Consider the following 14,487-nt stretch of genomic DNA (forward strand, 5'->3'; position numbering starts at 1 on the left):
GTTAGCTAGTGACTTAGTGTGGGGAATTTGAGTTGAGCAGCTGTTTTCAAGATTTTTTTTAATTTTAATTTAATTTTTATTTTTTTTTTAATATTTTATATATTGTATCTGAGTGTTATACCATTTCTCTAGTACTGATTGTAATTACCACTGTATCTTGGTTCGTTAAGGTACACGTTGTTACCCAGCCTCCCTCCATTTAAAGATTATGTTCTGTGTTAGGCTGACAGGCAATAAAATCCATTAAGGATTTTATTGCCTGTCAGTTGGCTGATGAGAGACAGGGTGCATGTCGTATATGTATTTAAATATAAAATTGCTGTGTGATTTTACAGCATGAGTGAATGCCAGCAGAAAGATAATAGTATGGATTCTGAAAATGGTGTTGATTATGTTTCTGAATTTTTTGATGAAAGTAGTATGTTTTGAAGAGTGAGAGAGGTGGAAAAAAAAGAGGTAATGAAAAGTATGAAGATTGAGTTGAAAGTTTAAGAGACTTGCAAGGTTCTACTCTTGTTCACCTCACATTAGTTAACCTTTCAAGTCTCTTATGTTATGGGAATAAGAGAAGGTGACAGAATGGAAGATCCAGAGAGAGAGAGAGAGAGAGGAAGTTGAGAACACAAAAGTAATGGATAGAATGGCAGAAAAGGGAGAAACAAAGCTGACTTTCTGAGTAAGGAAGTCATATTGTGCCAGGGAGGAGGAATGAATGGTGCTATGTGGAGTGTTCAGTGATTTGTAGAATGGCAAAGTAGAATGTTGAAGTATTTTCCTCATGGGAAAATAGAGAATATGACTATAACAATGAGGCAAGAATTTGAATAAGATGATAGTGATAGCAGTGGCAATCAAGAGGTGAGAGATCTAAATTCAGTGTTAGACTGCATGCCAAAAGCATGAGGGGGAAGATGTATTATCCACATATGATAATGTGGAGTTGAATGACATGATAGCAGGAATGCAATGAAAGAGGTCTAGAATATGAAGATCGTTTCCTGATAGAAAATAAAATAGAAAAGAAAATAGCAAGTAAGCAAACTTTGCATGTGAAGTATCCTCACAACTAGGCTACTTGTATAAAGAGGCCTAATGATTTCAGTTGATTGCTTTAGCATCCCAAAATGCAAAACACACATCCTTTTGGGTGTGTTTAAGGTTATGCATTATAGGAAAGGCCACTATCCAGACTGGTTTTGACCTTTGAGGTGAAACCGTAAGTGTTCATCATAGGCTTAGATTGGTTAGTATAGGGGGAAGCCTCAGCTCTTTTATATAATATAATATAGCCAAAAGCTGTTTTTTTCCTCACCAGTTTCATGCAGCTGAACAGGCAAAAGACCAATTGAAGTAAAGTGGAAAGATGACTTATACCCAGCTGGTTAGCCTTATCTAAGTTAATTGTCTTGAATTGGCCTTCTCTGCCTAGGATTGTTCTCATCATCCCTGCAATCAGTTGTAAGACTACAGTGAACTAAGAGGATGAGAACCATTTAAAAAACCTCTCATAGTAAAAACTGACAGAATTTCATCTTCCCCTAGTATGTAGGTGATCTACACTAACTAGCCGAAAATTTGGTATCTCCTAGAATGCTTCTTTCTAAATACAAAAATCGTCTGGCTGAACAATAAAATTTCCATAGTACAACATTGTAAAGAATTTGTATGTCATTAAGTGGGATTTTAAGTCGGTAATTATAAAAATCAAAATTCTCTTCTCATTGGTGGCAGGGGATACTGCAAAAAAAAAAAGAAGCACTCTTTCCAATCAGTAACAGACATCACAGATTGGATCTCCAATGTTAAATTACCTTCATTTGATGGCATTTACTGGAAGAAGGTGACCATGTGCGGTTCTCCAAGAAGGATATACCCCCCCCCCCCTTAAGGTCCTTAGAACTTAAGTTAATAAATAAAGTATTATTATTAGTACCCAACTCTGGAAGTTCGTAGCAAAAGAGGTTAAAGATTTCTTTATACCAAGGTTTTTCTTTTATTAATGGAAAGAATATCAATGCCAGAATGTTGATGCATTCAGGAACAATCTTGGCTTTTGGACCCTTATAATCATTTACTCCAAATAGGCAAAGATGAAAATTCAGGTGGTACTGGAGTGGGGAGGGCCCACACATGTGTGATTAATCCACAACATTTTGTGGATTTTTGAAGCTGTACTGCTTGAATAGCAGAGTTTTAACATTGAAAGTCTAAAGCCTCCATGCATCTTTGATAGTTGAAGAAATTCCTTTTTAACTTCTTGGTATCAGCTGGACCAAATAAATTATTATCCTAAGACCCCATGGTGTCAAAGACTCATTGAGGAGGTCCCTTTGTTATATACACAGCTTATCGTACCATACCTTAAACACATTCAAATTTTCAGCAGACACCACACTCTCAGGCAATTCATTCCAATCATTCACAACTCCCCATGTGAAAAACCTGCTTCTTGCACCCTTGCTTTCAGGGATGACCTTGTTTCCCCTTCCACCATTTTATGGAAAAAAAACAACTCATCATCAAATTCCTGTGATGTACCCTCAATAGGTGTACAGGATATGATAGTACAACATGAAAAATTTACATCATTACTAACTTCCTATCTACAATTTTCCTCCAAATCAGTCTGTTACTTGTCAAGACTCCAGCATTACCAGATCTTATATTTCTATCGTCTAAGGCACTTTATACCGTATCAATTCACCTATATTTTGGTCTTCCTCTGGGTCATTTTCCTGCCAACTTGGCAGAGAATACTTGTTTTGCTAATCTTTCCTCGCCCATTCTGTTTAAGTGACCATACCACCTGACATTAGCTCTGCTAATGCATTCCTGGATGCTGACAATGTCAAGTTCTTTCCTAATATGATATTGCCATTGATGCCATCTGTTCACGCCTCTAATCTTTATCAGGACTCTCATATCTGCAGTCTCTAGTCTTTGGTCAAGTGTTTTTACTTCTGACCCAGCTCTCAGATCCATAAGTTAAAACTGGTTTGAACACTGTCTTGTATACAGCTAATTTAGTGTTCCGACTAATTTCTCTCTTTTTCCATATGAATTTATTCAGTTGACTTCCTACCATACCAGCTTTGTTGATTCTGTTGTCTATTTCCATATTTAATTTACCATCTTCACTAAAAATCATGCCTAAATAGCTGAAATGTTTTACTTGTTCCACAGGTTCTCCACAACACAGTTGACATTTTCAATGATTCTGCCTATTTTCATTGTCTTTTTATTGCTGACCTTCATACCATATCTATTACAACAGTTATTCAATTTAGTCAGAGAATCTTCCAGACTTGTAGCGGATTTATTTAGATGTATAACATCGTCCTCATAAAGCAAAGAGCTGACATTAACATCTTCAATTTTGATATCATGTTTAATACCACTTTCCTTCATAATGTGATCCATATAGATAATGAATAACAGTGGGGATAATGTACATCCTTGTCTCACACCAGATTTAACATTAAACCATCTAACTGCTGACTTACAACTCAAATAAAGACTAAGTATTGCTTCATATAATGCCCCATTGACACCATATAACTGTAGCGTATTGAATAGCTTCTCTCTTGGCACCTTGTCATATGCCTTTTCCAAATCGACAAAACTTAAATACAGATCTTTGTTATATTCCCATGATTTCTCCACTATTTGTCGTAAAGTGAAGATCTGATTCTGGCAGCCTCTATTTGACCTGAATCCAGCTTGTTCTTCACCAAGCTTTTCTTCCACAATTCTTCTCAACCGTTTCTCAAGTATACTTGCATATATCGTACCAGGAACACTCAACAGGGACATATCTCTGTAATTCTCACATTGTTTTATTTCCCTTTTTATATATATATATAGGTACTATGAGAGCTCTACTCCAATCATTGGGAATTCGTCCCTCTGTCCATGCATTCTGAACTATGCAGTGCAGCCACTGTAAGACTTTTTTATACCACCATACTTCAGCATTTCGGGTCGAATATCATCTACTCCTGCTGCCTTTCCACATTTCAAGCCTTTGATGGCTTTTTCTACTTCAAGTATGGATATCTATTCCTGACTGCATGCCTGGTCAGTGTTTTTTATCACTGTGCTGTCATCGCTGCTTATTTCATTTAGCAAATTTTCAAAGTAATTACTCTATACTTCAAGGATATCTTTTTCTCCTGTTTTCATTTCACCTTTATCATCTCTAACTCCTTTTACAGGAGTTAGAGATGATAAAGGTGAAATGAAAACTCTTTCCTCCATTTCTAAGCTTCTTCAACAACCTCCAGAATATTTTGCCACCTTCTTGATATTTATGTTTTTGCCAAAGTCCTCCCATGACTTTTGTTTAGCTAGTTTTATACAGTGTTTAGCTTTCTTACATTTGTCTCTGTATTCTCTAAGAGCACAAGCTGACTTATTTGCCAAGAACTTTTGATATGCTTTCTTTTTTTTCCTTCACTGCCTCTTTAACTTCCTGTGTCCACCATGGAGTTCTAATTTTTCTATCCTTGCAGGCAACTTCACCACATGCCTCTCTAGCTGAATCAAACAGGGTTTTCTTCAAGGCTTGGTTCCTGTTATCAAACTCTTTCATTCTTCTGTCAATAAACTTTGTGTATTTTAGTCTACAGTTCGCATCTGAACTTTTATTCGCTTTAAAACTTTCTTACATGTTCTTTTTATCCTGCACAAGACTAAATAGTGATCACTTCTGATTTCAAATCCTCTGTACACTCTGGTGTCCTGCACCAGGGAGAAAACATCACTATCAACAATAACATAGTCAATGAGACTTTTCTTATTCCTAGCCTCTTCTCTCCATGTGAATTTGTGCACATTTTTATGTTGGAACATAGTGTTAGTAATAACCAGTCGATGTCCTGAAAGGAAATCCAACAGGTATTTGCCATTATTATTAGCTTTGCTCTTTTCTCCAAATTTTCCCAAAACATTTTTGTATGTCTGACAATCACTTCCTACTCTGCTATTTAGATCCCCAACAAGGACCAACTTTTCCTTTTTCATTGTGTCAGTAGCTTTCTCTAGAGCCTCAAAAAATTCCTCCACTTCTACATTAGTAGAACCTTCTGTGGGGCTATAAGCACTAATAAGTCTCATTGTCCAGATTCCCCATTCTCATATTTGCCCAAATCACTCTACTTGACACTGCCTGCCATTCAAGAAGATGAGCCTCGTATTTTGTGTTGAATACTATGGCTGCTCGTTCTTTTCCTTGATTGTCATTGCCTGAATATAACATTTTTTATTTATTGCTCAGAAAGATCTCACCAGTTTTTGTCTTTTTTGTTTCAGTCACCCCTATTATGTCGATCTAGTACTTATCTAATTCCTCAGCTAGCTCCATTTCTTTGCCATTCAGGCTTCTTATGTTGATAGTACCAATCTTTAACTCTGGTGATGTTGAGTTGGGGTGTGTTTTCAGATTTGTTCCAGTAGCTGACTTTTCACTGTTCGCCCTGGTTCCCTAGCAAAAACAACGGGCCCTTGTTTAACCGGGCGACGCCTCAGCCGGCATGAAATTTTGTCATGTTGTACCATCATTTTGTGTTTTGGTTTAACCAATAGGAATACAACTTGGTCGGCTAAATCCCAAATTGCCAGCCCATCCTCGTTCGTTCAGTATCCAGGTAGATACCCAACAAGGTGCACCACGAGAAGGTGAGGATTGGACATTAGGTCAGAAGCCCTGGTCGGTTCTCTGCATTCCTTTAAAAGGCTATATGGAGGTCTCCTCTCAGTTATACAGCTTGGACCCTTAAGCACTCTTCAGCATTAATCCTATAACAACCACATACATAACTCATGAATGATCCTTCTACACATAAAAACCATGAGTTAATTTTTGTAACCACAATTTAATTTTCTGAGCAATTTCCCTCTAAGCTGTGCATGTGCGTAATTGTCACTTATTTTATTTAGTAATTTTTCCAATGTCTCCACTTCAATATTACTTCAACCATTCCAACTTAATATACTCTAATTAGTTACTTTTAGCCTGCACTGTTTGGGCAAACTGAGGATGACGTCAGCAGTTTGGAGAGGAATATTTTTGTGTTTCCTGTCTAGACAGTATAGTGATACAGACTTTTAACAAGATGTTACCAACATTAGGTGTGTCAAATTGAGGTTGAAGCTTGTGACTTTCGCTATTATGAGCACAAGCGACTGCACATATCAAGTCTGAGACTGGAAACTTGCTAGAAAATGTTTTTGATGACCATATAGGTCAGGGACAAATTAGAGGGAACATTGCTTTTGAGGATGAGAGTTTTTTTTTTTGTTTTGCAAAACTGAACAGAATACTCCATTCATGTTGATGTTTAGTGGAGAAACACGTGTATAATGGAGAATGAGCAAAGAGACTGTTGACTGCATTAAGTTAAAACCATCAGCTATAAAAATTTCCAGATGTGACTGATTGTGGTGGACAGGCTAGTGTAGTCTGATCAAATGGTTTTAGCTTTGCTGTGGATGGTGATGGTGAATGTACCTTCAGTTTGGTGGGTTTTCTGTACACCAAAAATTATAAGGATCTGTTAGATAGCTGGATAATTTGAGAACAAACCAAAGAAGGATAGACAGTTATTTTCTTTTCAATGGTGAAATGGATTCTAGAGTGTTAGCTATTGAGGGGTGCTAAACATGTTTCTAACATATCCTCACCATGTGGCCAGATTGACAACACCTCGTTCAATGTAGTGTAGCCATCTGGATATTTAAGAGTAGCAGAGTTTAGGATCATGTTTTCAAAATAATCACTGACCAGTTACAAGGGAAAGAGAGAAGGTTGGCCCATAGCTGTGCCTTCAGTCTGCTTGTAGGTATTTCTCTGTCAGGTAAAATAGCTAGAGTATATGGCAAAAGTAAATAAGGCTCTATTCCAATATTACTTCTTCTTCTCCCGTAGTCCTAAATGGACCATTGGGTCATTCATGACTGGTAGGTGATAGTCTTGGTTAGCCTCCTCCAGTCATCTCGTGATGTCAGTTGAAAAAGGGAGGAATTTGTTCATTTTTTGATGTTATCAGTCCATTTTAATCGAGGTCGAGCCCCTAAGCCTTGGTCCCGGAACGATTCCTCCTAGTGCTTGCTTTGGAATGCCATTAGCCCTCTCCACATGTCCGAACCATTTCATCCGTCTTCTTCTGATGACTGTCAGAATATTTTCCCTTTTTCTCCCATCTATTGAATCAATCAGTTTTCAAACATTTTCATTGGTTTCGTGAGCGGAATAGGGGATTCTCAAAAGTCTTCTGCAAGTTTTCATTTCAAAATAGTTATCAGTCCATTTTAATCGAGGTTGAGCCCCTAAGCCTTGGTCCCGGAACGATTCCTTCTAGTGCTTGCTTTGGAATGCCATTAGCCCTCTCCACATGTCCGAACCATTTCATCTGTCTTCTTCTGATGACTGTCAGAATATTTTCCCTTTTTCTCCCATCTATTGAATCAATCAGTTTTCAAACATTTTCATTGGTTTCGTGAGCGGAATAGGGGATTCTCAAGTCTTCTGCAAGTTTGCATTTCAAAATAGTTATTTGATGTTATCAGTCCATTTTAATCGAGGTTGAGCCCCTAAGCCTTGGTCCCGGAACGATTCCTTCTAGTGCTTGCTTTGGAATGCCATTAGCCCTCTCCACATGTCCAAACCATTTCATCTGTCTTCTTCTGATGACTGTCAGAATATTTTCCCTTTTTCTCCCATCTATTGAATCAATCAGTTTTCAAACATTTTCATTGGTTTCGTGAGTGGAATAGGGGATTCTCAAATGTCTTCTGCAAGTTTTCATTTCAAAATACAGGAGTCTCATCTTCCTTCAATAAAGTCCAGGCCTCACAACCATACAAAAGGACAGAATTCACCAAGGTGTCAATTAGTCTTAGTCTGGTTGTGATTGCTATTCTGTTATCTCCCCACAATGCTTTTAACTTTTGTAGGCCACAGTTGCTTTAGCAATTCGGTATTTAATGTCAGTTTTTGAACGACCATCTTGACTCGATGTGCTTCCTAGATAAGTGAACTTGTTTACATTCTCAATTTGTTTATTACCAATTTGTATCTTTAAGAATTTAATGTCTGATTTTGAGGTTATCATTGTTTTTGTTTTTTGTAGGTTTATGTATAATCCATATTTTTTTAATGTTCCGAAAACGAGGCTGGTTATCTCTTGTAAATCTTCTTCACTTTCTGCCAGAAGATCGATATCATCTGCAAAGCGTAAGTTATTTATTCTTAGTTCGCCAACTGCTATTCCAGTGTCATATTCATAAAGAGCTTCATCTATGACATATTACTCCACTCCAATATTACTAAATAAGTAATATTGGAGTGGAGGGAAGGGAAGGGGTGGTGGAATAGAGTATAAATGAGTTATGCTTTAGCGAGAATAGGAAGCTACATCAAAAGTGACCATGATGTTAGTATCTTTATAAGTGGGGGGGGGGGGGGGGATCCATTGCTGTCCACAATGGATCTTAAGGGTATGTTCTGTTTGTGGTGACCCCCAAATTGAGAGATACATATGATTATATGGTTTATGTGGGTGACTAGTTTCAGGGAGACCGATACAACTTTGCCTAATAATTTTCCTTTTTGTGTATGCATTTGGATGTGTCCAGTGGCATTTAGGTTGTATGTAAAACAGTCCGAGTAAAATCAACATTTTTTTTTTTTTTCAATCATATTCAGAACAATTACTACGGTAGTGTTCCACCTATCTGCTTTGGTGATAATATACCAATTTTGATCTAATATAATGCAGGTTTATAAACCACATAGAACAAATTTGTAATATATATATTCTATACTCAACTAATTTTGTTAATGTTCACTTTGTCAGGAAATAATAGTATATAAACCAGAGCTAAACCACAAGCAGATAATGATCACAATGTTTAAAAAAAAAAAAAAAAACCATTCAAGTAAAATTATTGAAACTGAATATGATAGAGGCTGTGATATTTATAGGTACTGGTATCTGAGAAACTGTCTTCATCCCCCCCCCCCCCCCCCGAATAAGACTTAAAACTGTCTTCATTTCCCCAATAAGAGTTTGCTTTGCAATGACAATTAATAAAGCCCCAAGGACAGACCCTTAAATATGCAGGTTTAGATTTAAGAGGTGGATGATTTGGGCACAGGCAGTTATATGTAGCTTGTTTCTCAAGTTAGCAGTCATGAGAATTTAATTATTTTTGTCGAGGATGATGAAACTTCTAATGTTGTTTAGAAAGAAGTGTTATAATGCTCACATTTCTATAACATGACAAAAGCACCAGCACCAAATACTCTGAAGTGAACATGGGCAGTATAAGTTCACCTCGGCAAAGCGGAAGGTCTCAGCTAGTGTTAAATATTTTAAAAAAGACTAACATGAACTGCAATGTATGTGTATGCTGGATATAACTAGGTGGTAGTGATGATGTGCATACTACTGTTGTGTGTGCGCGTCAGCATTTATGAGAGATGTCCTCCAGACTTGGTGTAATATCATGGGTTAATGATACTTAAAAAAAAAAAAAATGGTTTAACTCATATAAAGAAAATTAGAATTTACTTACAACTCCAACATGAGCATCATTTAGGGAGAGAGAAAAATAATTGGTCACAATATTCAAAATATTAACATAAGAATGAGTCATACTGTCATGCATTTCTTTCTTTTCTCTCTCTTCCTGAAATACGTCCACAGATGTTTGACTCCATGGAAGTCGGATGTTAATGTTACTAATGTCATTGTAAAACGTCTAATATCATGCCTTGTTTTTTGTTGCACTATTGCTGACTCTTTAAAAGCTCTGAAGTAGAAATTGTAATCCACGTAGATTACAATTTCTGATTTGTTTTCTTTCTTTCTCTATGACCTTAAAATGTTTTGACATGTGTGTATCCCTCCTAACCATCCTGTCTGTCCTATGTAACACAAACTACAAGTACAGGTGATCTTGTAAACCTCTCTCCAGGTTTCTTAAGATGGATTGCTTTTTAAGAAACAGCACATTTTATTGAAAGCACAAAGGATTTAATAATAGGCTCACCTGACCAACTTGCCAGTCTAGATATTCACAATGTATTTTGTCTGGATGCTGTAAAACTTTTTAAGTGCTATATGAACTCTTTCAAATTACAAGATAAATTTTACAAACAAAAAGAGGGACTAGCAATAGGCTCTTCATTGTCACTGCTGTAGCAAACTTGTTTGTGGAGTGGTTTGGCAAACAAGTCCTAGAGGCGCAGGGAACACAACCTACTGGCTATGATATGTCGATGATATTTTCATAATTTGGTGCAGCTATATTAACTGCCAGCAAGGGCAAGGATCTTTGTGATTGTCATACTAAGTCTGTGTGGAAAAAGCACTTTCGACCCTACAACTTCTAGCAGAAGGCCTTATTTCACTAATCTGGTATGCATATATGAACGTGGATTATCACTCGTTTTTTGTGGAGAAAACACATCTAATGCCAATAATTAACTAATCGCACATTTATTTCACGAATTAATTACTAAGTCAGTATTTTTCATTGATCACCAAGACATCTTCATGGGTACAAAGAAATATATCAAGTACGTGCACTCCGGCACACCAACAGGTGTGTCTGTGTAAGTTGCTGTTCCACTGCCATTTTTACATCTGGAGCACCTCATCAGAAAAATTTGCATGCATTCTTAAAAGGTATAGCATACAGACATCCTTCACACCTTACAAAAATAATCTACCTTATCTGCTTGCCAGAAGATCCTCTCCACCATCATTGGGTCTATGATGTCAATTGCTCCTGCAAACTTACATACTTCAAACTCGAAGAGCTTCTAATATTTGTCTATCTGCACTACAACCATAGTCTCCAAAAAGGCAAACATAATTGATGCTATTGTTGTTCAGAAGGTTGCAGTCAAACAAACATGGAACTATAACCAGAGATAGATATGCTATAGCAAAAAAAAAAAAAAGAACTAAAGAATTTTACTCATTAATTTGTCAGGATGACAAATTAAATGAAGAAGACGACTATGAAATAACTGGGGCAACAATGATTGCAAAATGGAAAAGCTGTAGGTGAGGATGGAGTTATAGCTGAAATTCTAAAAGCAGATGGGGAAATGATCTACAAAATCTTGGCAAAACTATTTACCCTATGTCTGAAGAAAAATGATATATCAAGAACATGGAAGAAGACAACACTAATTCTGATACTATACTAAAATTGTACACAATTTAGTACATAAAAAAAGTAAAGTAGAAGACAACTAAAAGAACAGGCAAGCTTTCAAAGTGGCTTTAGTACAATGGACCATATTCAAATTGTACAACAGATTATCGAACAATGTAATGAATATCACTTACCATTATGTCTTGGTTTTATTGATTATGAGAAAGCCTTTGATTCAGTAAAAACCTGTGCAATACATAAAGCATTACACAACTAATAAGTGGAGGAATCACAAAAGGAATACGTGGATAAGAAATCAAACCAAAGTCTCTGACATCATAGGAAGAGTGAAACATCTGAAGTGGCAATGGGCTGGGCATACTGCTTGAAGACAAGATCAGCAATGGACAAAAGAAGTACTGGATTAGATTCCACAGGAGGAAAAACGATTACCCTGACCTAAATCATGTGGATTGATGCTATCATCAAATTGGCAAGAGTGACATGGACAGACAGTTTTGGTGTAATCTTGGAAAGGCCTTCATCCAGCAGTGGATTGACTGTGGCTGCTGATATATATTATTTTTTCATCATCAATTTCCTGATAGGTACCTTCAAGAGATATTCAGGCTATTATGACAGTACTAGATGATTAACTTTATTAATCTCCTATCAATAATTTTCTTCCAAATTAGTCTATTACTTGTCAGCACTCCAACATTGTCATATCTACAGCACATCTGACTGAATCAATCTACCCAAACCTTGGTCTTCCTCTGGGTCTTTTTCTTGCCATCAAACACCTGTTTTGCTAATCTTTCTTCTCCCATTCTATTTACGTGAACATACCATCTCAGATTAGCCCTGCTCACACATTCTTGAATGCAAACTATGTCAAGTTCCTAATGTCTTCATTTTTAATATGATTTTGTCAGTGATTGCCATCTGGGTCAAGCTTCTAATCTTTGATTAAGTGCTTTATTTCTAATCCTTCTCTCAGATCTGTAACTTAAAGCTGGTTTGAATACTGTCTTGCATACTACTAGTTTTTTGGATAATTTTTCTCTTATTCAATATAAACTTATTCAACTGGCTCTCCATCATAATAGCTTTGCTTATTTTCTTGTCATTTTTAATAAAAACTGTACCGAAATAGCTGAAATAATTTACTCTTGTTCTATAAGTTCTCCATTCAGAATACAGATGAAGCTTTCAATGTCCATGTTCCTTTCCTGCTTATTTTCATAGTTTTGGTCTTTTTTTTTTTTAATTGCTGATTTTCATGCCAAATTTGTTTATACATTATTCAGTTCAGTTAGCAAATCCTAGAGAATTGCATGTGTTTAGGAGTACAACATTATCTGCATAAAACAAAGAGCTAATAAGTGTTGTATCTCCAATTTTAAGATCAGGTTTAATGCCACTTTCTTTCATAATGTGATCCATATAGATGATGAATAAGAGTGGAGATAATGTGCATCGTCTTACACCAACCCATCTTCGTGTATTTCTTTAAATTCTAACTGCTGACTAACAACTTAAATAGATATAGACTATGTATTGCCCTATATAATGTTCTATTTATCCCACATCACTGTAGTGTTTTGAAAGGCTTTTCCCTGTGCACCTTGTTGTATGCCTTTTTTCCAGATCTACTAAACATATGTGCACAATTTCTCAATTTGTTGTTAAATCTGATCCTGACAACCTTTCATTGGAGTGAATCTAGTTTGTTCTCCTAGTCTCTCTTCCATAATTTTTCTCAGCCTCTTTTCAAATATGCCTCCAAGCCATCCTCCAGTGGGGCTCAGATAACCTCGTAAATTTCAACGCTAGTAAAACCCAGTTCTGTCTTATTTCTCACAAAAAAGAACCATTTTCCCCAGTATTATTTTTGATAACACTCAAATTCCCAGACAAGATGAGATTTCTCTTCTCAGAATTACCTTGACATAAACACATCACAACCATTGCATCCTCAGCTTCCAAAAAACTAGGATTTCTCTTTCACTCAAGACATTACTTCACCCCTAAACAGCTGTTAACCTTATACAAATCACAAATTCACCCAGCTATTGAATACTACTCTCACATTTGAAGTGGGGGGGGGGGGCTCCTAAAAGCTCCCTCAAAATGCTTGACTCAATACAGAGGAGAGCAATTAGACTGATAAATGACCCATCTCTTACCAACTTGCTCCCCTCACTTTCACATAGACGTTTGGTCTCTGCAATTTGTATATTCTATAAATATTTCCATGGAAAATGTTCATCTGAAACAGCATCATTAATTCCCCCACTCTGTACTAAGCCCATTTGAACACATACAGCTGCTGCCCAACATCCTTTCACAGTACACTTTGAAACCCATCAACTTCAATAGAACAAGTTTCTCTTCCTTCTCCTCCATCCCTGCTAGTGTGGAACAGCCTTCCCCCTGACATATTTCCCAAAGAATACAACATACAGGCCTTTAAATTAAATATAAACAGGTTTCTCCTTTCCCAACCAACTACCCATATACAGTACTAATGTATTATAAGTTGACCAGCCAACCTCTTGTATATGGGCCCAACATTATTAATAAAAAAAAAAAAAAAAAAAAAAAAAAAAAAAAAAAAATGCTTGTATAAATCTTATCTCAAACACTTGGTACAGAAATTCCTTTGTAATTCTCACATTCAGCTTTGTTTTCTTTTTTATAGATGGATGCAATGAGAGCCCTACTCCAATCATCTGGAATTTGACTTTCTGACCAGACCCTTTGAATTATGCAGTGCAGCCACTGCAAAACTATTATACCTCCATATTTGAGCATTTTTAGTTGAATATCATCTACTCCCGCTTCCTTTCCACATTTCAAGTTCTTGACAGCTTTTTTTATTTTACTTGCATATTGATATGTACTCTTGTTTACATTTCTCTTGAAAATTTTCTAGTATGGTTCTGTCACTGCTTGTTTAATTTAAGTCTTTCAAAGCAATTATTCCAAACATCTAGGATATCTTCAATTTTCAGTCACCTTTATCATCTTTGATTCCTTTTACAGTACTCTTTCCTTCATTTCTTAGCTTATTCAATAGCCTCCAGAACATTTTGCCACTTTGCTGATATTTATTTTCCATACTCTTACCAAAGTCTTCCCATGAGAAGGTAAACACTTAACTAAAAGCAATTTCAAGGAGAGTGATGTGGTCAAAATTGGAAACATGTGAGAACATATGCTTTCAATTTTGACCTAATAATAATCACAAGTACTTGCTATCCATTCATGTTACTAATACTGTTCTAGGTTTAAAACCCTAGAAAAATACTGATA

The sequence above is a fragment of the Typopeltis vanoorti genome, chromosome 1 (genome assembly GCF_054136105.1).
Source record: "Typopeltis vanoorti isolate ZY-2024b chromosome 1, IOZ_Tvanoo_1.0, whole genome shotgun sequence".
Taxonomy (NCBI): domain Eukaryota; kingdom Metazoa; phylum Arthropoda; class Arachnida; order Uropygi; family Thelyphonidae; genus Typopeltis; species Typopeltis vanoorti.